The sequence below is a fragment of the Hemiscyllium ocellatum genome, chromosome 37 (genome assembly GCF_020745735.1).
Source record: "Hemiscyllium ocellatum isolate sHemOce1 chromosome 37, sHemOce1.pat.X.cur, whole genome shotgun sequence".
In the NCBI taxonomy this organism is placed as follows: domain Eukaryota; kingdom Metazoa; phylum Chordata; class Chondrichthyes; order Orectolobiformes; family Hemiscylliidae; genus Hemiscyllium; species Hemiscyllium ocellatum.
This window is the reverse complement of record NC_083437.1, coordinates 34,281,860-34,305,268: the sequence shown is the minus strand read 5'-3', so window position 1 is coordinate 34,305,268 and position 23,409 is coordinate 34,281,860. Positions and strand designations below refer to the sequence as shown.

At 40.1% G+C, this 23,409-nt stretch overlaps 1 long non-coding RNA gene across 1 annotated transcript; it reads right to left on the bottom strand.

Annotated features, from left to right (window-relative positions):
- Positions 1-3,133: 3,133 nt before the first annotated feature.
- Positions 3,134-23,366, bottom strand: LOC132833741 (uncharacterized). The gene is made up of 5 exons (XR_009647104.1): positions 23,216-23,366; positions 12,728-13,177; positions 12,504-12,624; positions 4,235-4,320; positions 3,134-3,580 (listed from the first exon to the last, which is right to left on the bottom strand). It is a non-coding gene; the product is annotated as an uncharacterized LOC132833741 (long non-coding RNA).
- Positions 23,367-23,409: the final 43 nt, after the last annotated feature.

The following is a 23,409-nucleotide window of genomic DNA, read 5'->3' as shown; positions in this document are numbered from 1 at the left end:
AAATCTGAGTTCATTCCTTGTGGTTGGAGGGTTCCCAGGTGGAAGATGAGGCGCTCCTCCTCCAGCCGTCGTGTTGTTATGTTCTGCCGGTGGAGGAGTCCAAGGACCTGCATGTCCTCGGTTTGACCTATGGTAAAAGATAAACCAATAAACACAACAGCATCGATTTTGTGACTTATGATGGGTAGTATCTTCCAACATCAGCCATTTAATGTATAATGGAAAAGATTTGAATTGATGAAGCACCATTTGTGATTTCAGGATCTCCTGAACTGCTTTCCAGCCAATAAGGTCATGAGGTGAGCTAGCCACTTTGATGAAGATAAGTACATCTTGAATCTGTGACCTCAAAGAAGAGGGAGAGAAAATTGGAACGGAAACCAATTCGTCACCACTGAGACTTCAATGGAAGGGATGATCAAGAAGATGTAGCAAGGGACGATCATGTAGTTCAGTTTTGAAATCTCACAAAGTGTTGAGGTTCACTCTGTTCCAGTTATAAATCTTCCACACAATACATGAAATAGAATCTGAACTCAGTGAACATCTGTCACATCTAAAAGCAAGTCATCCATACTCTACCCAGCAGTGATAGAAGGCCTTGTGAACTTAAGTTCAGGGTGGGACTCCACCACCTTTATTAGGTTCATGATGGGAATGCTCTGGCATGGTTTTTCTATCGCACTGCGATTTGAGATATTTGCAGAGGTGTTACTTGGTTAATCAATGTTCACTTAAACACCCATCCTGTAGTCAACCCATCAATGGGTCAGGGTCTTGCCAAGTGAGCATCGGGACATGCAGACTCTGGTATATTTACTTGTGTTTTTGTGTGTGTCGATGTGTGTGCTTTTGTGTGTGTCTGTCTGTGTGAGTGTTGTCTGCGAGTGTGTCTGTATGTGTGTGTATGCCTGTGTGTATTGTGCATCTGTGTATGCATGTGTGTGTCTGTGTGGGTACATCTGTATGTGTCTGTGTGCATATATGTGTATATGTGTCTGTGTGTGCATGTGTGTCTCTATGTGTATGTCTGTATGTGCGTCTGTGTGTGTGCATGTGTGTCTGTGTGCACGTCAGTGTGTGTGTGCATCTGTAACTGTGTATGTCTCTATATGTGTACATATCTTTGTGTGTCTGTATGTATGTGTCTCTGCGTGTATAATGTGTGTCTGTGTGTGTATGGTGGTCCTTCATTTAACATACCTCTGTGCCTGATTGAGGGTGCCAGCATTGTAGAGACCGAAACATCTTCCTGACTGCCAACACCCTCCTCTACTCCCTCATGCCCATACCCAACCAACCTCTTCCTGCTGTCACTTCCTGTGCATGGATCTCTCCTCCATTGGAGACCTTCGGTGAGTTCAATGACACAACACAGATATCACAACATCCAGGTCAGTCCAGCTCAGTCATAAAATCACACAGCACGGAAACAGATCCTTTGGTCCAAATAAGGCAATAATTAACATTCTGCCTCCCATGGTGTTCTCTTTGTGTTAAAATAAAGGCTACCACTAGCACCAAAACAATCAGTCCTTTTTTATCCTGAACTTGAACATTGCTTCAACTTTTTCCCCATCTAACCTCCAGCCTTTCTCTTGCTCACACTTTTTGTGATCTGCTGTAATAACGTGAGAGGTTGAATCTAATGTTCTTTTTTCTCACGTACATTATTCCCAACTGTGCCTATGTCATCTAAAGATTTTACAAAGCTCTCTTGGTCAGTATCCCGATGTCAACTCAGCAGATGTACAGCTGAACAGGCCACACTCTACCTTGTATAGATCCAACACACCTCTAATCCCTTACCAGGTCAGCCTCTATCAGTTTCATATCACCCTGCTTTATAAATGTTGTTCTCTTTTCCGAATCCCTCCATGTTGTTACTCCATGATGACCTTCCCCAGTCAGTGCTCTTTGAAGTTCTGAATGTGTCCTGCCAAATGTTCCCCAGTCTCCCTGTTCTTGGAATGCACCATTAGTGGCTGAGCCTTGGGTCACAATTTTCATCCTGAACCCATTCGATCAGTGAATCTCTACACACTTTTAAAAGCCTCCTTTGACTGTTTAGCCAATTTACACACCTACACTCCTGTTTTCAGTCTTCTAATTTCCTTTGTATGGTAAGTATATAAAACAATCTATCAGCATAATTTCATCTCAGGAGAAGCTAGGTTAAGGGAATGAAGGAGAAAGTATTAGAGATTGGTGAAATTTTCTGCCATAGAAAGCAGTTGAAGCCAAAATATTGAATGTTTTCAATAAGGAATTCGATATAGTTTTTAGGGCTAAATCGATCAAAGGGTATAGGATGGAAGTGGCAACAGTGAACTGCGTTAGATGATCAGCCATGATCCTATTGAATGGCGAAGCAGATTAGATGAGCTGGATGACCTATTCTTGTTCCTATTTTCTATGTTTCCATTTCATGTTACGCTGAATGGGTGAGGTAAATACAGTGGGAAGAGGCTTGGGAAGAGTAGAAAAACCAGTATAGATCAGCTGGTTCAAATGGCCTGTTGCTATGCTGTAAAATCCTATTATTTTAGAATTAAATGTTGTCAATTTAAGCAAGCACTTCCCACAATGTAACTGAATTTGGGGTAAGGTTTTGAGGCTGCCTCAGTGATGACAGGTCAGTTTGTACATGCATTCTGTGTGCATTCTTACACTGCTCCTGAAAGGTTTAATCTAAGTATCCAACTATGACAAAGACAGGCCAGTTAGATGAGATTCCCTCTCGAGCAGCTGTTGCCCAGGGAACCATTCACTGAGCATCAATCAGATCAAAACAATTTTAAATATTGTCTGAATAAATCAAATTCACCTAACAGTCTGCAACGATGTTCCATGTCTCAAGTCGTTAATGTGAGGGAATGATGGGCTATTTTAGGTTGTCATGAAGTTAACATGAAGAATCTATGCTAAATTTGACATGTGATGTTAATGGTCCACTTGATCTAACTGTGTGTGTAAAACTGCATTTATTGTATCGTCTTCACCCAGTGTTAGAAAAATTGATTGTTAAATAAGATAAGCTCTTAATAAAGGAAAGATGAAGAAAGCATAATTTCAGGCTGTTTCCAAAGTTATATTACAGTAAATAAAAAACCGCATTATAGATTTTAATCCATTAGAACTGAAACATATCAAATATTGTACAGAGTATAAGAACAGTAACCATGAGAAGACCAGTCCTTCTGATCCATTTGCCTTCATTGCTCTTAATGTTTGCAGAATCCAGCAGAACACAGAAAAGAGAACTTGTTTTATTTTCTACATTCACAAACTAAACAATATTGATGGCATCCTTGAGTAAAGGTCAAAGCTTGAAAAGATGGTCCAGGAAGGCTTTTGAATAAATTGCTGATATTGAATTTCCTAAGAATGAAATGATGGTTTCTCCCACTTACTCCCCATGGAGCCTCCTGATCTGAGGCAGTCCCTGAACCTGCACAAATAGCTACATTTGTGGGTGGAATGATGTCAAAGAACTTGAAAGGATTTTCTGGGAAATGTTTCAGAGCAACAAATAATATTTTTTAGTTTTTGTATTTTCCTCATGATTTAAACATCTTTTCTGGAAAAGAAAAATATTCACATTAGTGCCAATATAAACAATATTTATGCTTATCACACATGCATCCATCTAGTTACTTATCCATTAACTTATCTAGATCACTGCATTCATTAAATTTATTGATCAATGAATTTGTCATCCTTTATGACCTGCATGCTCAATGTATTTGTTTACTTCTAGAGTGATGACTCCCGTTCTTTCCCAACTCACCGGCAGAGACGTTCTCCTTATGAAGAGCTCAAAGGAAATTAACAGGTTGGACACCTCACAAATCCTTTGGAAGATTATTTAAACAAAAAGGCTTGGATTCATGCAACACCTTTCACATTCCCAATGTGCTTTAAGCCAATGAAGTGGGGGATGACACTCTTCAGAGGGTCAGTATGGACTCGATGGGCTGAATGGCCTGCCACCACAACATGGGGATTCTATGATTCTAGGTATTTGGAAGTGTAGCCCACTTCTGTAATGTAGGTAACATGCTATCTAAATTGCACACTGCAATTTCCCATATACAGCGACATGATAACTAACTAGATAATCTGTTTGATGATGCTGATTGATGGATGAATATTAATGTGAACACCAGAATTAACTCCCCTACTGCAAAATAATACCAACCAACTCCATTAAAGTATCATCCAAAGTCAGTACCTTCAATATTGCAGCATTTCCTCTATTTCGTTATAGTCCCAGCCTTGATTCTTACTTTATGCGCAAGTCTGTAATGAGATTTGAACCTACAAACTTTCAGTAAATAGGTCGTGTAAATAATATTCTTATCCCTGGCAGAACTTAGAAATGACATTTGTGAACGAGGTGATGTTAGTTTCATGGAGTGATTTTTGTGTTAGCGAGTTTTGAAGAGATTTGTAGCTCAAGTTGAGGTTCTGGATGTAAGTTTGCTCACTGAGTTGGAAGGTTAGTTTTCAGATGTTTCATCACCATACTAGGTTACATTATCAGTGAGTGTCCGGTGAAGCACTTGTGGTATGGCTTGCTTTTTATTTATGTGTTTAGGTTTCCTTTGGTTAGTGACATAATTTCCTGCAATGATGCCATTTACTGTTTTGATGTCATTTACTGTTCTTTTTCTTAGAGAGTGATAAATGGGATCCAAATCAATGTGTTTGTTGATAGAGTTCCAGTTGGAATGCCAACTTCTAGGAATTCTCGTGCGTGTCTCTGTTTGGCTAGTCCTAGGAGGGATGTATTGTCCCAGTGGAAGTGGTGTCCTTCCTCATCTGTATGTAAAGATATTAGTGAGAATGAGTCATGTCTTTTTGTGGCTAGTTAATGTTCATGTATCCTGGTGGCTAGTTTTTTGCCTGTTTGTCCAATGACTTTTATGTGTCAAATTTTCCGATTTGACCATTATCTATTCACCAGCTATGTAACAGATTCCAAACAGAGATGCATATCTTATGTTATTGTTGAGTAGTTGGCGCAGAAAGAATCAAGGCTACAAGATACTGTCACCAGAATCTGTCTTTATAACCTGCTCTGTTCTTTCAAAATTCACTCTGGAAATAGTTTGTACAGTTTCATAGTTTTGTTGCCCTTGGGTTAAGGTGAGAAAAGAAATACAATAAGGTTGGATAGAGAGGCAGGAAACTAGCTACCAGGATACACAAACACCAACTAGCCACCAAAAGACAAGACCGCTATCACTAGTATCCTTCCACATAGACAAAGAAGGATTTCCCTGGGACAACACATCCACCCCAGGATAGACTAAACAGAGACACACAAAAGAATTTCTAGAGGCCGGGCATTCAAACCAGAACTCCATCAGTAAGCACATCGATTTAGATCCCATTTACCAATCTCTCAGAAAAAGAACCGAAAGTGATATCACCCACCTTAACAGACCAAGACACATAAATAGAAAGTGGGACATAACACCAGTGCTTCACCAGGGGCTCGCTGATGATGTTACCTAGTATGATGACGAAACATCTGAGAACAAACCTACCATTTCAGTGAGCAAAGTTACAACCTGAACCTCAAACTGAGGTACAAATCTTCTCAAAACTCACAAACCAAAGGTTTTGTCTTCTCACTTAGAAACATAGAAACAGAAAAGTAGAGGTCTGTCACTCAGCCCTTCAAACCTACTATGTCATTCAGTATGATCACCTAACTCAATACTCGTTCCTGCTCTGATTTTGTTTCTCTCTCCAAAGATGCTGCCTGACCTGCTGAATCTTTCCATAATTTCCTGGTTTTGTTTCACCTTTCCAACACCCACAGTATTTTCTTTTTGCTTGAAGGTTTGCACTACCGATTGCTGATGGCACCCCCTACTGGGAAGTGCTTGCGTGGCTGTTGGCTCTGAGTGAGAGCTGGCTTGGTCTCCCCTGTTGAGTAGCTCTTAGATGACAGTCTCACATATAAAGAAGAGGCCGTGGAGATAGCATCTGTGCAATTGTGCCTCAGTGGCAGATGGGCATCTTCAGAAGACAAGTGAAAACTGGAATAAAAGCAGTTTTTGAAGAAATGTTTACTCTGTTTATCACTCCATGGATGCTGCCGGACCTGCTGAATTTTGCCAGCATTTTCTATTTGTTTCAGGTAACAACTAGCGGTACATGAAAAATAACATGAGTTCAGCTGATCATAGACCTTCCACTTCAATTTTCAGCCGACATATACGAGAATAAATTTTTAAACTATGCAGTGGAACAATTTTCATGAATAATCACAGGCCCACTACCTTTAATTTTCTGCCCATTGATTTTAATGGTTGCAAAATTCTCGGCTGTGGTAATGCTTCATGTAAGAATCTTTTTAAAAATCTAATAACTTCAAATATGGGTTCCCACTGCACCGATAGAAAATTCATTTAACTCTGTCCTAGCTTTTGATAAAAAGAAAGGCAGATACAGAGTACATCTGAGTGTAAGTCTGGGATGCTGCCCCAGTCAGAATGCAGGCAGAATACATGGCTGATGGAGAGATCAGAGTTGAGCAGGACTGCACTCGGATGTGGGATTGATTCACCATCCAATTTGTTACACTCAGTTCGGCATCCAGCTAATTGTGCTGCTGGAGTGGGCAGTGGGTGAAGGTCCAGATGGTACCTGCACAGGTATCCACTCCCTGGAGACCAGCAGCGTCACTCTGCCCATCTGAGAAGTGGTTCTTGAACTTGAACTACTGTTACCTACTCCCCACCTGCAGCACCTTGTTTCCTTGGAGTGACAAGACATCACCCTACATCGTTCCTCAGTCACCTTTGACATTTCATCCATTACCCTCAATCCTTTCTACTTCTGTGATCCTCAAACCACCCACTAGCATTTTTAGCCAACTGTCTGTGAACATACAGCTGCCCCACTGTTGAACTGTCACTCCAACACACAAACACACACACGTGCATATGCACACATATATAGCATATACACACATCTACATGCACAAACACACAAACAAGCATATTCTCATACACATACACATAAATACATGTACACACTTACACACACACACACTGACCACACACACACACACACACACACACACACACATACATCATTGTTGATCCTGCTGTGACTTTTCACCCTTGAAAAATAATCAAAGTCCATAAAACATAGAAGGGGAGTAAGCCTGCTCCATTAGTATCATCGCTGATCCAAAGTTCTTCAGATCGACTTTCCTATGTTTTTCCCACAATCCCTGACCCCCCTCCTGATCAAGAACCCATCTAGTTCAGCCTAAAATATACAAAAGGACACTGCTCCCACAACTCTCTGTGGCAAGGAATTCCACAGACACACAACCATGAGAGAAGAAATTCCTCCTCATCTCAGCCTTAAATTGGTGCCCTTTGTTTTGAGATAATGCTCTCTGGTCCTACATTCTCCGGTCCTATCAGCATTTACCCTGTCAAGCCCCTAAATGTTCCTAAATGTCTCAATGAGATCACCTCTCATTCCTCTAAACTTCAGTGAGCAGAATCCCAACCTGCTTAGCCTTTGCTCATAAGACAATCCCTTCATACCTGTGACCATCCTGTGAACCTTCTCTGAAATGCCTCCAAAGAAATGATATCTTTCCCTAAATAAGGAGATCAAAACTGCTCACAGTTCTCCAGATGTGGGTCTCACCAGCACTTTGTCCACTTGCAGTAAGACCTCCCTATGCTTATATTCCAACCCTGATCAGCAATTAAACCTTTGTTTAGACACCCCAACCTCACCTCAGTTTCCCTGTATCACGGCCTATCATAGCGATATTCAGTTTCCTCCCTCTGTACCCCACAACCCAATCTCCTTCCTTGAACAGCCATGCCCTTAACTTTCATAGGAAGTGGTTGAGGCCATAGCATTGAATGTCATCAAGAAGGATTTGGACATAATTCTTCAGAATATGTGGATGAATATGGGAATACAGGAACAGAGTACAGTGTTGAATAATTGGCCATGTTCATATTGATTTGTGGAGCAGACTCAAAGGATTGAATGGGCTACTCCTGATTCTATTTTCTATGTTTCTTATTTTCTATCAGCTCCTTGACCAACTGCCATAACCTCTCAGACTTGTCCCCCTGCCCCCAGTTCAGCAAAGTTGCCCTACAAGCAAAACAGCCTCTCCTCAGTCGAAAATCAGCAGGAGGACTACCACATTTGCTGCAGGCCCACCATTTTCCTGTTCTGAATCTGACAGTTCATACAATACCAATTACATCACAAAGGCAGTGTTTAATCTGGTGACTGCGTGTTTGTATGAGAATACGTGACACTCTAATGCATTAAAAATACGTTCCCATTGCATGCTGGCAGGAACCACCATCTACCTTTAATCCATTAGCCATTTACTTCCTGACTTTTATCCCACTCTCAGGAAGCTGACATTTATCCTCCTGCACAATCAAGTGACCCAATCCACCTCATTTCCCTTTCCCTGGGGTTTCACTAGATTCTGCCTGATATTGCATTAAGTTGTGGCCACTGAAATATCACAGAAACCATTCAAACCAAGGAGATGACACAGAGAAGGAACTTTCCATTAAAACTTATGAGGAGACTGAAGAAATGGAATTGTTCGCCTCAAAGCAAGTTAATTGATAGAGGATCTTCTTGAAATATAAAATCTATTCAACAGTATAGATATTTTAGTTCTGGAAAACCACTTCAAGAAAAGTAAAGACACATGGGATTAGAAACCCCACATAATGTCAGCAGCAGATCAGTGAAATCCCTGGAGACGTAGTGTCATGGTCATTTCTGCTGAAGCTACATAAGGAGTATGCAATTATACCTACACATCTTCCAGATGTGGAGTAGAGTGACTCAGTTTAAACTGTTCAAATGATCATTTACAACATACGTCAGGAAGACCTGCTTTGTATAAAGAGTGGTCAGCCCTTGGAAGTGGTTTTTGGGTACGGTCTTGGAACAAAATATCTTGGATTGCTTCAGCCAAGAGGCAAAATTGAACATTTTGGTATTCTCGCAATTGATTTTCAAAAATCCCCATTTAGGATATGGTCATCTATATTAGGACTAGGATTTAATTACCATCTCTAGTCACCCTTCAGAAGAGATGAAGGGTCTTCTTGAAGTGCTGAGGTGTATGTGTGAATGCATGTCTACAGTGCTATTGGGTAAGGATCCAGCAATGATGAAGGAACAGCAATGTGTTCCAATCAGATGCTGCATGGCTTGTAGGAAATGTGGAGGTGAGAATGTTCACTTTCTGTCCTTGATCTTTAGGTCATAGGGGTTCTGGGATTCGGAAATGTTTATGAAGGAGCAAAGAGGAGTCAGATGGATCAAGTTCCCATCTGGGTTTATCTTGTAAAATGTACCCGAGCTCAGAATATGCCTTGTGCTAAACATCTAGGAACTGGAACTCAAACTGCATCATGTTAGGCATATAAATAGAACTAATGCCAGGTTCCAAACTTGAACAGACAAGACAGCTTTAAAGAATAAAGTTAATGTTCTCCCAATGGGGCTTAGTGGTATTAATCATGGGCTAAACTGAATTATAGTACATTAATAAGTTAATAGCCTACTGATCTTTGTCAATGATAAATTCATGATAGAAGTCATACCAGCACATATAATTCAGATTTCATATAAACATAATATCATTAGAAACAGCTACTTAGGTTTGCTCTACTATTCAATACATTACAACTAATCTTTTACTCCAATGCTACCAACCAGTTTAGGATCCCTACAGAATGGAAACAGGCCCTTCGGCCCAACAAGTACACATCTACCATCCACAGAGTAAATCACCCAGATCCATTCCCCAACATTTACCCCTGACTAAGGGCAATTCAGCATGGTCAATTCACCTGACCTGCACATCTTTGGACTATGGGAGGAAGCCGGAGCATCTGGAGAAAACCCACGTAGACACAGGGAGAATCTTACTGGGGCCTCTCTGCATTAGGGGAGTCACGGTGGCTCAGTTGTTAGCACTGCTGCCTCACAGCGCCAGGGACCCGGGTTCAATTCCAGCCTCGGGCGACTGTCTGTGTAGAGTTTGCACATTCACCCCGTGACTGCGTGGGTTTCCTCCAGGTGCTCCGGTTTCCTCTGGATGCTCTGGTTTCCTCCCACAGTCCAAAGATGTGTCCATGTCCATGTTAATTTGTCCGTAGGGTTGGGTGCATTAGTCAGAGGGAAATGTAGGGAAATGAGTCTGGGTGGGTTACTCTTCAGAGGGTAGGTGTGGACTTGTTGGGCTGAAGGGCCTGTTTCCACAATGTAGGGAATCTAATGTCCAACTCCATACAAACAGTCGCCCAAGGTGGGAATCGAGTGCGGGTCCCTGGCGCTGTGAGGCAGCAGTACTGAGCACTTAGCCACCGTGCCACCCTTTATTCAAATGTAATATCCTTATTCAAGAAAAGGGGGAGAGAGAAAGTTGAAAGGTATAGGATGGTTAGCCTCATACTTGTCATTGAGAAATGCTGGACATTTGGAAAAACAGTTAGGGGAACAAAATATGTTTTGTTTTTGCGCAGAGAGTTATGGTCTAGAATGCAGTGGATGGTGGAAACAAACTCAATCGTAGCTTTCAGAGACAATTGAATATATACCTAAAAATGCAATTATTTCCCCATGACAGGGAAAGTACAGGGGAAAATTATGAATTGGTAAATCTATGAGAGAGCTGGTATAGGTAGGATGGGCTAAATGGCCTTTTGTTGTGCTTTATGATTCTATAATAATTGCCATCGTTTATTCATGTATGCAGACACATTATATATTATATACAATATATTATTGTACATAATAAATATGTGAGATGTTAGCTGATTTCAGATAATAATGCTCATAATGAGTTGCTGATCACTGCTCTTTAAGAATCATAGGATATGCTGCACAACGTCCACTTGTTCTCCACCGCATCAATTCTGTTGTACTACTATTTTGCATTGAGTCAGTCCAGATGACTTCAATGGCTAATGATGTGTGTTGTTAGCAAGATGCACTGGAGATCAAAACTAGAGACCATAAATGGAAAACATTAACCAGGAATTCATATGGGGAATTCAGGAGAAAATTCATTATCCAAAGATTTGTAAAAATGTGGAACTTGCTACTCTAAGGAATAGCTGTGAGAATTCATGCAGAGATACATTATGATCTAGTTCACTCCAAATACATTCATTCCCATTCACTCAGGAGCCCCACTCCCAGATTTTTGTGAAGCTGCTGCTGCAAAAACAGAAAAATAAATTGCTAGTATTTTAAAACTAACTTTAACTACCATCTACTAACTTAACATTTGAAGAAAATGAATCAGAAATGGATACATAAATACCATCCACAGATGTGCAGGTGAGGTGGATTGGCTATGCTAAATTGCCCATGGTGTCCAGGAATGCGCAGGCTCGGTGGATTAGCCATGGGAAATGTAAAGTTACCATGATAGGTAGGGAGGTGGGTCTGGGTGGGATGGCTCTTTAGAGGGTTGGTGAGGACTCAATGGGCCAAATGGCCAGCTTCTACTCTGTAAGGATTCTATGATTCTACATCAGTTAGATTCTAAGTGAGGAAAGCACGTTAACATTTACCAGGCGATGTTTTGAGTTAAGAACACAGAGAATGCTGGAGAAACTCAATAGGTCTGGCAGCATCTGCAAAGAGGAAAACAGAATTAGTATTCTGAACTTGGTATGATTTCTTCAGAATTAAAAGTGTTGGAAATGTTTTCAATACTTTTGGTGGAGGTGGAGGAGTGGGAAATGGAACTGATGAAGAGGCTCAGTACAAAGTCAAAGAGGTTTCTACGATAGTGAAAGAGAAAAAAAGACATAAAATGGATCTAAATTAAAGTGTGAAAGGGAGGCAATGAGTCCTTTGTACTGTGAGCAAAATAAACAAGACTTGAACAGGAAAAGGCTTTGGAATGAGAGAGAGGAACAGAAAATGTAAGAAATATGGAGAACAGGCATCATGCAGTCTGGCTCTCAAGTTGTGGAATTCAATATTGAGAACTCCTAGCAGGGAAGTACCTAATCAGAAAAGGAAGTGTTGTTCCTCAAGCTTGCGATGTGCGTAACTGGAACATCACAGCAAGCCCAGGTCAGAAATGTCAGCTGAAAGCAAGGTGGTACATTGAAATGGCAAGTAGCTGGAAAGTCGGGCTCATTTTGAGTTGAATTTCTATTTTGGCAATGTTCTCTCTGCTTTATTCTCACCAAATTAAATGAAAATACAGCCTTGTTTTTAAAATGTCAAAATATCAAACTATCTCAAATTATTTTTATAAAAAGAAATCATTAGTTTTTGAAGAGAACTATTTCCCAGATGTGTGTTAAGCCCTCAGGGTGGAATAGTACAATAAGAATTTGTTAGTATTGATGGAGTTCCCTCAAAATGTGTCACAGTGTGCAGGGGAACTCCACGGGTATCTTATCATACTGTCACACCAGGTGAGAAGGTGGAAATTGGCTTACCTGTTTTAAACTCCCTCTTGTTCAGTTGCAAAATATAACTCGGATTCTTTTTAGCATACAGCTATCACTTCTGTGAAAGCACAGTATCAGTCAAAGTAAACAGCTGAATATGAAGTTCTTCCTGAGTGAAAGAAAAAGCAAGTTTCTTACTTACCAACTGCAACAAAAATAATAAAATGCCACATCAAACACACTGCAGGCAATCTTTCATGTACAATACTCACCAGGAATGTGCAAATTGAAACAGCAGATGTCAGTTTGTTCATGTTGACTCTGTGACTGGTTTCAATGTCTTCACACAAAATGGTGGTTTTATTTTAGATTGTATTCCACGTTGGTTTCCTCAACTTGCCCCAGTCTATTGTCAGCTTATTATCACGGCCACTATTTAAGATAATAATTAGCTTTTACTAAAAATTCTTCCAGTCCATATCAGTCTCAAGTACAGTAGACTCCCATTCTTGCGGGGGATACTTTCCAAGACCTACCGTGGGAGTTCGAAACCACTGATAGGTATGAACTCATTCATTTAAATGTGAAATATACCTTCCCGGCAGCCTCCTGGTCCCTGTTTCTGGAACATTCCCTATAATATGTTCAGGCCACGGTAAACTGCAGGTAACTGAAACTGTGGTAACCAGACCCAAGGATACGGGGCGTCTGTAATAATTTATCTGTAATAAATCAGATGATGGCCATTGATTATTGATAGGAGAAAGTGAGGACTGCAGATGCTGGAGATCAGAGCTGAAAATGTGTTGCTGGAAAAGCGCAGCAGGTCAGGCAGCATCCAAGGAGCAGGAGAATAGTTCACTTTTACCACTATTATGACAACTCCCATTATGAAGATTGAATACAAGTGATATTCCTTTCTGTTTGTGAACATTCCATTACAAATGAACATATGAATATATCAATTATAAACAGAAATAGGCCATTTAACCCCACAAGCCAGCCATTAAGTATGATAATGGCTGATCTCTTAGTGTTTCAAATTCAAATTCAAATTCCAAATTCCACATTCTTATCCACTCCCAAAACCCTGTGATTCCCTTCCGCCACTAAAATCTATCCACCTCTACTTTTAAAAAAATCCTTTTGAGGTGGAATATTCCAAAGTTGTACAACCAGCTGAGAGAAAAGAATTCTTCTTAACCCTGTCCTAGAAAGGTAACCGCTACAGATTACACAATGCTCACTAGCCTTGGATTGCCCCACAATAAAAAGCATGCTTTGTACATATCTCATCAAGACCATTCAGAATCATATACACTTCACTTTTCTAAACCCCAATGAAGGCAAGTCCAACCTATCCTCAAAAGCCAACCCACTCATTCCAGGTATCAATTTAGTAAGGCCCCTGCTCCAAGACATTTAAATCCTTCCATAAATAAGGAGACTAAAAGTGCATGCAGTACTTCAGATGTGGTCTCACTAATGCCCTACATAAATAAAGCAGAACACCCTTATTTTTATTGAAACCAAAAAGTGCTGGAAATCACAGCGGGTCAGGCAGCATCTGTGGAGAGAGAGCAGGCTAACCTTTCATGTCTAGTTGTTTCTTCATCAGGGTCATCTAAACTCAAAAGGTTAGCTTGTTCTCTCTCTATGGATGCTGCCCGATTCCTTGGGATTTCCAGCAGTTTTTGGTTTCAGTGCAGTTTCTAGCATCTGTAGTAATTAGCTCCATCTTTATTTTCCTCAACTCAATCCTCAATTCCTCTCATAATAAGGGATAGCATTCCATTAGAATCAAAAAGTGTGGCACAAGAAAAGCACAGCAGGTCAGGCAGCATCCAAGGAGCAGGAGAATCGACGTTTTGGGCATAAGCCCTTCATCAGGAATGTCTCTCATCATTTCATTAGCCTTTGTCATTGTTTGCTGGACCTGCATACTAACTTTTTGTAACTTGTGCAATAGAACACCTCGATCCCATGTGGTTTTTCTCCATTTGGGTAATACTCTGTTTTTAATTTTCATGCCAAAAGTCAGCAATTTCATATTTTTCCACACTGTACATCAACTGCCAGATTTTTGCCCACTCACTCAACTTATCTATGTGGATCTGGACTCTCCTTAAGCCCTCTTCCCAACTACTTAGTTTTGTGTCATTTGCAAATTTAACTACCACAGCTTCGCTCCCCTCATCCAAGACATTGATAAAAATTCACAAAAGCAGAGGCACCAAAACAGACCCCTGTGGAATTTCATTCATCACATTCTGCCAATCAAAGAAATATCTATTTATGCAGATTCCCTGTGTATTGTCAGCCAGTCAATCCTCTATCCATGCTAAGACATTATCCCCCCAACATATCCTTCTATATTTGCAATACATTGTATATGAAACTTTGTTAAATGCCTGCTGGAAATCCAAGTAAAATATATCAATACATTCCCCCTTATTAACTGATTCTAACATCTTCGCTATGACAGATGTAATATGCATTGGCCTATAGTTTTTTGTTTTCTGCCCCTTTTCTTATTGAATAGAGTGATTGTATTCACTAGTCTAATGGAACTGTTTCAGGATCTAATATATTTTGGAAATTTTAGACCAAACTATCTACTGCCTAACTAGCCACCTCTTTTAAGACACCAGGATGAAGTTGAACAGGATCCTAAGACTTGTCAGCCCACAGATTCATCGGTTTACACTGTATCACTGTCTAATTTCACCAAGTTGTTTTCTTCTTTCTACTGATTTACAGCTATTAATGGGATGTTTTTGCATTCCCTATTGTGAAGCCAGAAGCGTGGTGGCTCAGTGGTTAGCACTGTTGCCTCACAGAACCAGGGACCTGAATTCAATCCCATCCTCAGGCGACTGTCTGTGTGGAGTTTGCACATTCTCCCTGTGTCTGTGTGGGTTTCTTCCCACAATCCAAAGATGTACATGTCAGGTGAATTGGCCAAGCTAAATTGACCATCATGTGCAGGTTAGGTGCATTAATCAGGGGTAAATGTAGAGGAATGGGTCTGGGGTGTTACTCTGCAGAGGGTTGGTGTGGATTTGTTGGGCTGAAGGGCCTATTTCCCCACTGTAGGGAATCTAATCAAGCAAAGTATTTAATCATTTACTTATTATCTACTTATATCTCCATTCTCACTCTCTAGAGGGCAACGTTAACTTTATTTATACTTTTTTTAGGTATCTGTAGAAACCTGTTCTTCATTTTTACTAGCATCCTCTCATACTCTAATATCTTCCCTCTGATTAATCCTGAAATAATTATCTGCTCTTCTTTAAATTTGGACCAATTATCAGTCACTCACCTTTGCATGGTTATCTGTTTTTTCTTTAAGTTTGATGTTTTCCTTACCTTCATTAGTCAACAATGGTTGATGGGTCCTCCTTTGGGATTGTTGTTTTATTTGCAAAGATATATTTTTTGAGAATATCTTTCAATATCCTTTAATATCTGCCACTGTTTCATTATTGATCTATCTCCTGGCCTAGTTTCTCAATTCACTTCATCGAGCTCAGTTTTCACTTCCAGAAATTTGCCATTTTTATGGTTAAAATATTAATCTTAGATCACTCTTCTCCCTTTCAACCTGGATACAAAACTCAATCATTATTGTGATAATTGCAACCTAGATGTTTATTTACTTAGCGATTATTAATTAATGCTGTCTCATTCCATTGCACCAAATTTAACAGAAGCTGCTCTCTGTTTGACTCTAGAATATACTGCTGTAAGAATGATGTCAAGTGTATTCTATTGAATCCTCAGCCAGTTTACAATTGCCAGTTTGATTTTTCCAGTTCATATGTAGATTAACATTAACCATATATTGCCATCCCTTTATCACAAACACCTAATATTTCTTCTTGTGTACTTTCTTCTACATTACTGTTATTATTAGGGACCTAATTACTCCCACTGATGGCTTCTTCCCCCTACTATCCCTCAGCTCTACCCAAATCAGTTCTATATTCTGACTTCATGAACCAAGTTCATCTCCAACTATTGCACTAATGTTATCTCTGATTAACAATGCAACCCCTCCACCCTTATCTAATTTGGGAAAGCAGGAAAAGTATTCTGCATTCATTCTCTTTATACCAATTTGGTTCAAAATCTGCATTGGGACTAGTATCTGGAGTTGTTCTCTGGGCAATATTGTCTTTCTGAGTTTTAACCTTTCCCTGGCCGTTTTCACAATCTATATCGTGAATTCAGGCATTTTATATGTTTGATTTCAAAGAGGTTGCTAGGTGGTAATCAGAGATTTGCCTCCTATTTGGAATGTGTACTTCATCCTTTAACTCACTCCCAATTAACTTTATGTCAACCTGTCTTGACTGATTAAGGATTGAGACCTGGTTTTGTTCCTTGGATCCGCAGTGGGCAACTCTCAGTTTTGCTCACTGGCATGTTCATATTGGTCTCTAATAAAGGTGTCTATGATTGGATATGTCTCTTTTCTCTTTGTTTTGAAATGAGTTTCCCCCAACCAGGATCACTACTGCCACCAAGTGGCTGCTCAGCTCCTGCTATACTCCACTGCAGCTCTTCCACTAACTGAGGCTTCATGTCCACTATTTCCAGCAGTCTGAGAACTCCATCAGTCCACTCCACTTTACCACGAGGGTATCTGTTTACAAGATCTCTGTCTCAGACCTGCCATCTTTAGTTACCTACACTGGGCCTCTTTTACGGTTATTGGACTAGTTCCAGCCCTCTCAACTCCTGCACTGAACCGTTTTTGCTACTGCTGGGCAGTCATCAGCAGTGTTTAATTCACGTGAACGTAGATGAACCACTCCAACCCTTATGGGGTTTGATGGTGGTACCTTGATGCTCACCCAATAGAAGGAGCATTGAGTTTCTGAACTCCTTTAGGAAATTACCTCAGAAAGATTTTCGTAGGTGACCTCAATTTTAAGTGCCATTGTCACTAATCAAAAGCAAACTGCTTAATCCATTCAAATTCTACATATGTCTGGCTAGACTTGAAATTAGAGGTTTTTTTACCTGTACACTTCTGGCACTAACTAGTATGCACTTCAGCCATCAAGGCAAAACTAGATTCAATGGAAGTTAGGGGAGAAAATCTCTGCTGGTTAGAATCATACCTGGCACAGAGGAAGATGGTTGTGCTTGCTGGAGGTCAGACAGATCTGCCTATGTTGCTCGTAAACAAAGCTTTTCACTGTACATGTGACAATAAATTGATCAATCAATCATCTCAGCTTCAGGACATCTCTGCAGTAGTTCCTCAGCCAAGTGTCCAAATCCAATCAGTTGCTTCATGAATGACCTTCCTTCCATCGGAAGTGGGGATGTTTGCTGACAATTGCACAATGTTCAGCACAAAATTCATGACTCCTTTGATGCTGAAGCAGGCCAATCCCAAATGTAACAAGAGCTGGACAATATCCACGTTTGGGCTGGCAAGTGTCAATAACATTTGCACCACACAGTGCCAGGCAATGACTGTATCAAACAACAAAGAATCTAACCACCACCTCTTGCCATTCAATAACATTACCATTGCTGAATCCTCCACTATCATCATTCTGAGGGTATTATTTTAAATTTTAATTTATCTGCTTCACTATCCTGAGTTTTCATTTCCAGACATTACATAAGAACATAAAAACTAGGAACAGGAGTAGGCCATTCGGCCCTTTAAGCCAGCCCTGCCATTCAATAAAATTATGATTGATCTTTTTGTGACATCAGCTCCACTTACCTGCCCTCTCACTGTAATTCTTAATTCCTTCATTGTTCAAAGAAAATCAATCTTAGCTTTAAAAACACTTCCTGAATTAGCATCAACTACTTCACTGGGCAGGGATTTCCATAGATTCACAACCCTCTGGGTGAAGAAGTTCTTTCTCAACCCATTTTCGCAACCTAATTTACACTTCCTGTTCATCTGATTTTTGGGTGTAGTTCCATTTTGAAACATTTGGCTACCCTTTTTAATTCTTCCAAAGGAAACATCTTAATTTTTCAAAAGTTATTTTGTACTGCTTTAGGAAAACATTATCATCAAATGCAGACATCTTTTAATATTAGAGACTTAAGATGCAGATTTTTAAGCAGCTTTTGCGAAACAAATTAATTTAGTCCCCTCCAATTCTATTGAGCGCCTGTGGCAATGTATCGGCTAAGTTCCCAAACTTGTTATACCAGATGAGGAGGGGTGCGTCAGAATCCTATTTTTAACCCCCTCTTAGTTGATTTCAACAAATATGTTCATTAAAAAAAAACTTTATAGCATGGAGTTCTTCCAATGAACTGTAGTACTAGTCAAAATTAATAATCAATTGCACCATTTTCTTGAGTAAAAGGAGACATTTTATTATTTATCAACCCAATGAAAAATAATAAAACATGATATCAAGCATGCAAACACAGATATTACTTTTAGAAAGGTGAGAATGTGAGATACAGAAGAAAAAAAATAAAAGCTAATACAGGTTAGAATTATTTAGAAACCATGTGGTTTTAAGTTTCACCCTAAGACCCCAGTTGTTTAATTGTTGACTTGAATGCCTAGCAGTTGGAAAATCTGTAGATATCTTTGGGTTTTTGGTGAGTAGTTATTAGCCTAGTTCACTGCTTCACTGGTAGTATTTTTGAGATAATGAGGAGGACACAGAGAGAGAGACCCTTCCAGTTCTTGTTGTTACTAATCCATATTTCTTTCCCTTCCTTATTCAAAAAAAATCAGCTACTGAAGTGCAATTTCTTTGTTTATTCCTATGTCTAGCTTCATTGTTTTCTTACAAGCTGGATACCCTGCAGGCAGCCAATGATACCTAATATGTTCAATTTATCAGATACATACAAACTGAAACAGAAGATGACAATTTCTTGATGCTGCATCAGTGACTAGTTTAAATATCTTCAGATAAAATGATAATTTCAGATCAAGCCATTTAATTTATTCAATATTGCTTTCCTGAACTTATCTCAATTTGTGATCAGATGATCACTGCAGCCATTTTACATTAGTATTTTAAAATCTTGATAACTCCATTAAGAGTCTCAAGTGTCAAAATCAGATGATTGATGTTGAATATCCATAGTTCACATTTTGCCACTGTTGTGACAATGTTTAAGAAGTTCTTTGGACTATTGTTTTCAGAGAATTTCTGGAATTTTGCAAGACCCTGGTGGAGAGTATTAATATTTGTAGCTGTATCCCACACAGAAAGTATTGAAATCCTGTTTTGCAAAATGAATATTCTCTCGTCACCTCCCTCTGCATTTTCATGCAGGCAGCAAAGAGACAATGTTTTTCTCAAAATAGATGTGTCTTTTGAATACCATCAGTTCTATTTAAAATCAGATTGTAAAACCTCTGTTTGATAAATAGAATGACTGGGTGGCAGATTAGTTTACTTCAGGGATCTGGTCTCAACTCCACTCAGAATGATTTGATATTGTCTCTTCAGTTGTTTGCTGATTATGATATTTCTATATGAAATGAATTTGGACTTTTTCAACTCAGCTCCTTGGTTGAAAATCTCCTTCAGCACCTCATTTATACTGTGCAAGGAGGAGCCGTATCTGAGGCAGGGTCTGAGTGTATGGGTGACGAGTCTTCACTTGCACTTAAATATCGATGTGGTTCTGCTAACCTTATTCTGGCTTGATGGACTGTTTCAAAAAGAAGGCACGATGCAACCTAAGAAATAGGCCATATTATTTCAGTAAAGAGGATATGAGTCTGCAAAATAAATGCAGGAGCTCTGAAATTTAGCAAGAAAAGACTTTCCAAAGATGATTTCACACCCAAAATATCAAAACCTATTTTCCCTTTGCAGAAGGTGACTCACTCGCTGTGTGACTCCAGTCTTTCTGTAATTGACTGTGCCACACCTGGCCTGGGATCATTTGGCGTTAGCAACAGGTGTCTGATATTACAACACATCTGATATTCAGCAATGACATATTTTCTCCTCTCACAGAGTACCTTTCAATTTTTGCTCTGTTTCTGTTGTCCATCAATTTTTCATGATTTGGAGATGCCGGTGTTGGACTGGGGTGTACAAAGTTAAAAATCACACAACACCAGGTTATTGTCCAACAGGTTTAATTGGAAGCACACTAGCTTTCGCAGCGACAAGGAGCAGTGCTCCGAAAACTAGTGTGCTTCCAATTAAACCTGTTGGACAATAACCTGGTGTTGTGTGATTTTTATCAATTTTTTCATGCAGGCTATGTGTGTTATATATATGCCCCTTGGAGTACATGATTGTGCGCAATATCTGATTCCTGCTATCCTTTCTGACCATGTGCTTGAGGCTGGACTCTCACTCTGAGAAGGTATGATTGCTACTAATTTTTATAATCTAGGTTATCAGGAATGTGAGCAGTTTCATTGTCTATTTTAACTAAGACTAAGTTCTCAAGTCTATAAATTACAGATAATCCGCCCCTTTACACCTACTGCTGTGAGGGTCACTTTATGCCTTTGAAAGTCCAATATCTATTACAGGCCAGAATATGATACATGGTCCATTTAGCATGTAGCTCTCAGCCAACAAGATACAGTAACTCATCTGAAATGAGTCAGCAATGGAATGAGACCAGAACTTTGAACTAAAATAGAAATTGTTAAGCTATACCTCAATAAAAGGATGATATCTATTCATGAAAGAAACAAGATACCAGTGAGAAAATACTTCTTCTGTTCACTTTACATTTTAAAGAAATATGTGAACATATCAAAGCGCTGTACAGCCAATGAATTATTTTCAAAGTGCACTCACTGTTGTAATAGAGTCATAGAGATGCACAGCACGGACACAGGCCAGATATCCCAACTCAATCTAGTCCCACCTGCCAGCACCTGGCCCATATCCCTCCAAATCTAGAATACATAGCAGACAATCGGTGCATAGAAAGATCCCATGAATGTGATCATAATTTGACTTTCTGTTTAATGTTGAAGGCTAAATCTTGGTCAGGACCTGGTGAGAACTGGGCTGATTTGTTGCCCTTTTACGTACATTTAAAGGAGAAGGTGGGGCTTTGGTTTAATATGTTGTCTAGAAATGTCATTTCTGACAGTGCAGCACTTTCTCACTACCACATTGAAGCATCAACCTGAAATTTGTACTCGTCACTGAATCAAAGTCTCTCTTGTCTTCAAGGCAGCTGTACTGTCATTAAGGCAAAATAGTTCTCCCGACACAAAGAGGAATCCACATTTCTGTGATTCAATAGGACAGTCTTGGAGGCAAGACATGTTGATTCATCCAGAGCCTAAGGTGACATGATGAGGAGTGTGGGCTTTTCTACAATGATTGAACTACAACAGGTTGAATGGCTTCCATCACCTTCTATCAGATAATTTTATATTGGAGTATGGAAATATACAGCATTGAAACAGACTTTTCAGTCCAACTATTTCATGTTGGTCCTCATTCCAGTATGCTCCAATCCAACATGATTTAACTCGATCAATATAATCTTCCATTCCTTTCCCTGGCATATGTTAATTCAGCATCTTCTGAATTACTTAATGTTTTTACTTCAAACGCTCCCAGAGGTAGCAAGTTCTACACTCTGATTGGCCTCCGGTAAAAGCTTTTTCTTCCAAATTTCCGAATGGGTTTACTATCTGCTATCTTACATTTGTGGCCTCTGATTTTGGTCCATTCTCACCCCCAATATGGCAGAAATATTGAATGGAATCTGAGATGGGCCTGTGTGACACCGGCTGCGGCAATATTTCTGGCAGAATTAGGTGAGAAGTTCGGCAAGGCCTATCTCAACGTTGGGAAAAAAAATCTCTCGTGCATTGACTAAAGGGCAAGGTGAATTTGAGGAAAATGTAGAGATGGTCAGTGACCTTTTTCCAACATTGCTCTGCATTCCTTCAGAGGGTTGAGACCTGGGAGGCAAACTGAGACCATGCTGGCACAGTCTGGTGTCACGGCCTTGCATCTGGTCTTGGGAAAGAGGATGTCTGTACCACCCTGCCCAGCCGGGCATCCTGAACAGTACCTGCAAAGCAGGGGCGTCAATGCCCACCTATCTGCTACGCTCAGGGCAAATGCCGGTAACTGTGCAGATCAGCTTCAGACTGACAGTGTTTGTGTGCCCACCGGGCTTTCAGAGATGGCACAGGCACTGGGACCTGTCTGAGGATATCCGATGAGTGGAGTATTGTTCCAGAAGGACGTTATGAGGTGACCTGACAGAAGTTTATAACATAATGTGAGGTATAGATAGAGTTGATGGTAGTTGTCTTTTCCCCATGATAGGGAATTCCAAGACTGGCGGCACATTTTAAGGTGAGGGGAGAGAGAGGTACAAAGGACGTAAGAGATAAATATTTTTCACAGAAGGTGGTTCACATGCGGAATGAAATTCCTGAGGAAGTGGTGAATGCCAGTACAATTGCAACGTTTAAAAGACATTTGGATAAGTACGTGAATAGGAAAGGTTTGGAGGGAGATGGGCCAGGAGCAGGCAGGTGGGACTAATTTAGTTTGGGATTAGGTTCGGAATGGACTGGTTGAACCGAAGGGTCTGATTATGTGCTGCATGATTCTGAAAGGTCAGCATTAAGGTTGGAATAGAATTGGATCTGAGAGTCACCACTGAAGTGAGTTAATGAGGTGAATTTGGTGAGATAGGGTGAGAGATGTTGCTTGGTCTAGCTGCCAGAATCCCTCCAAAAAAAAATTGGGGGCAACTCCCATTAAAGCCGAGAAGAAACTTAAGATTCAGCTCACCTAATACTCCATATTAAAGCATTTCTGAATCACAGCGCTCCACCAACCTAAAGGATGCCCTGATTGGATGAAGATACAGTGGGCAGGCAGGATGCTGAGGTGGAAACGTGGGGGAATGGGTGTACAATTCAGAGCTTCGTTCATCAAATGCCTCGTCCTGTCCTGAGGAATGGTAGCAGGTTTCCGGAAACAAT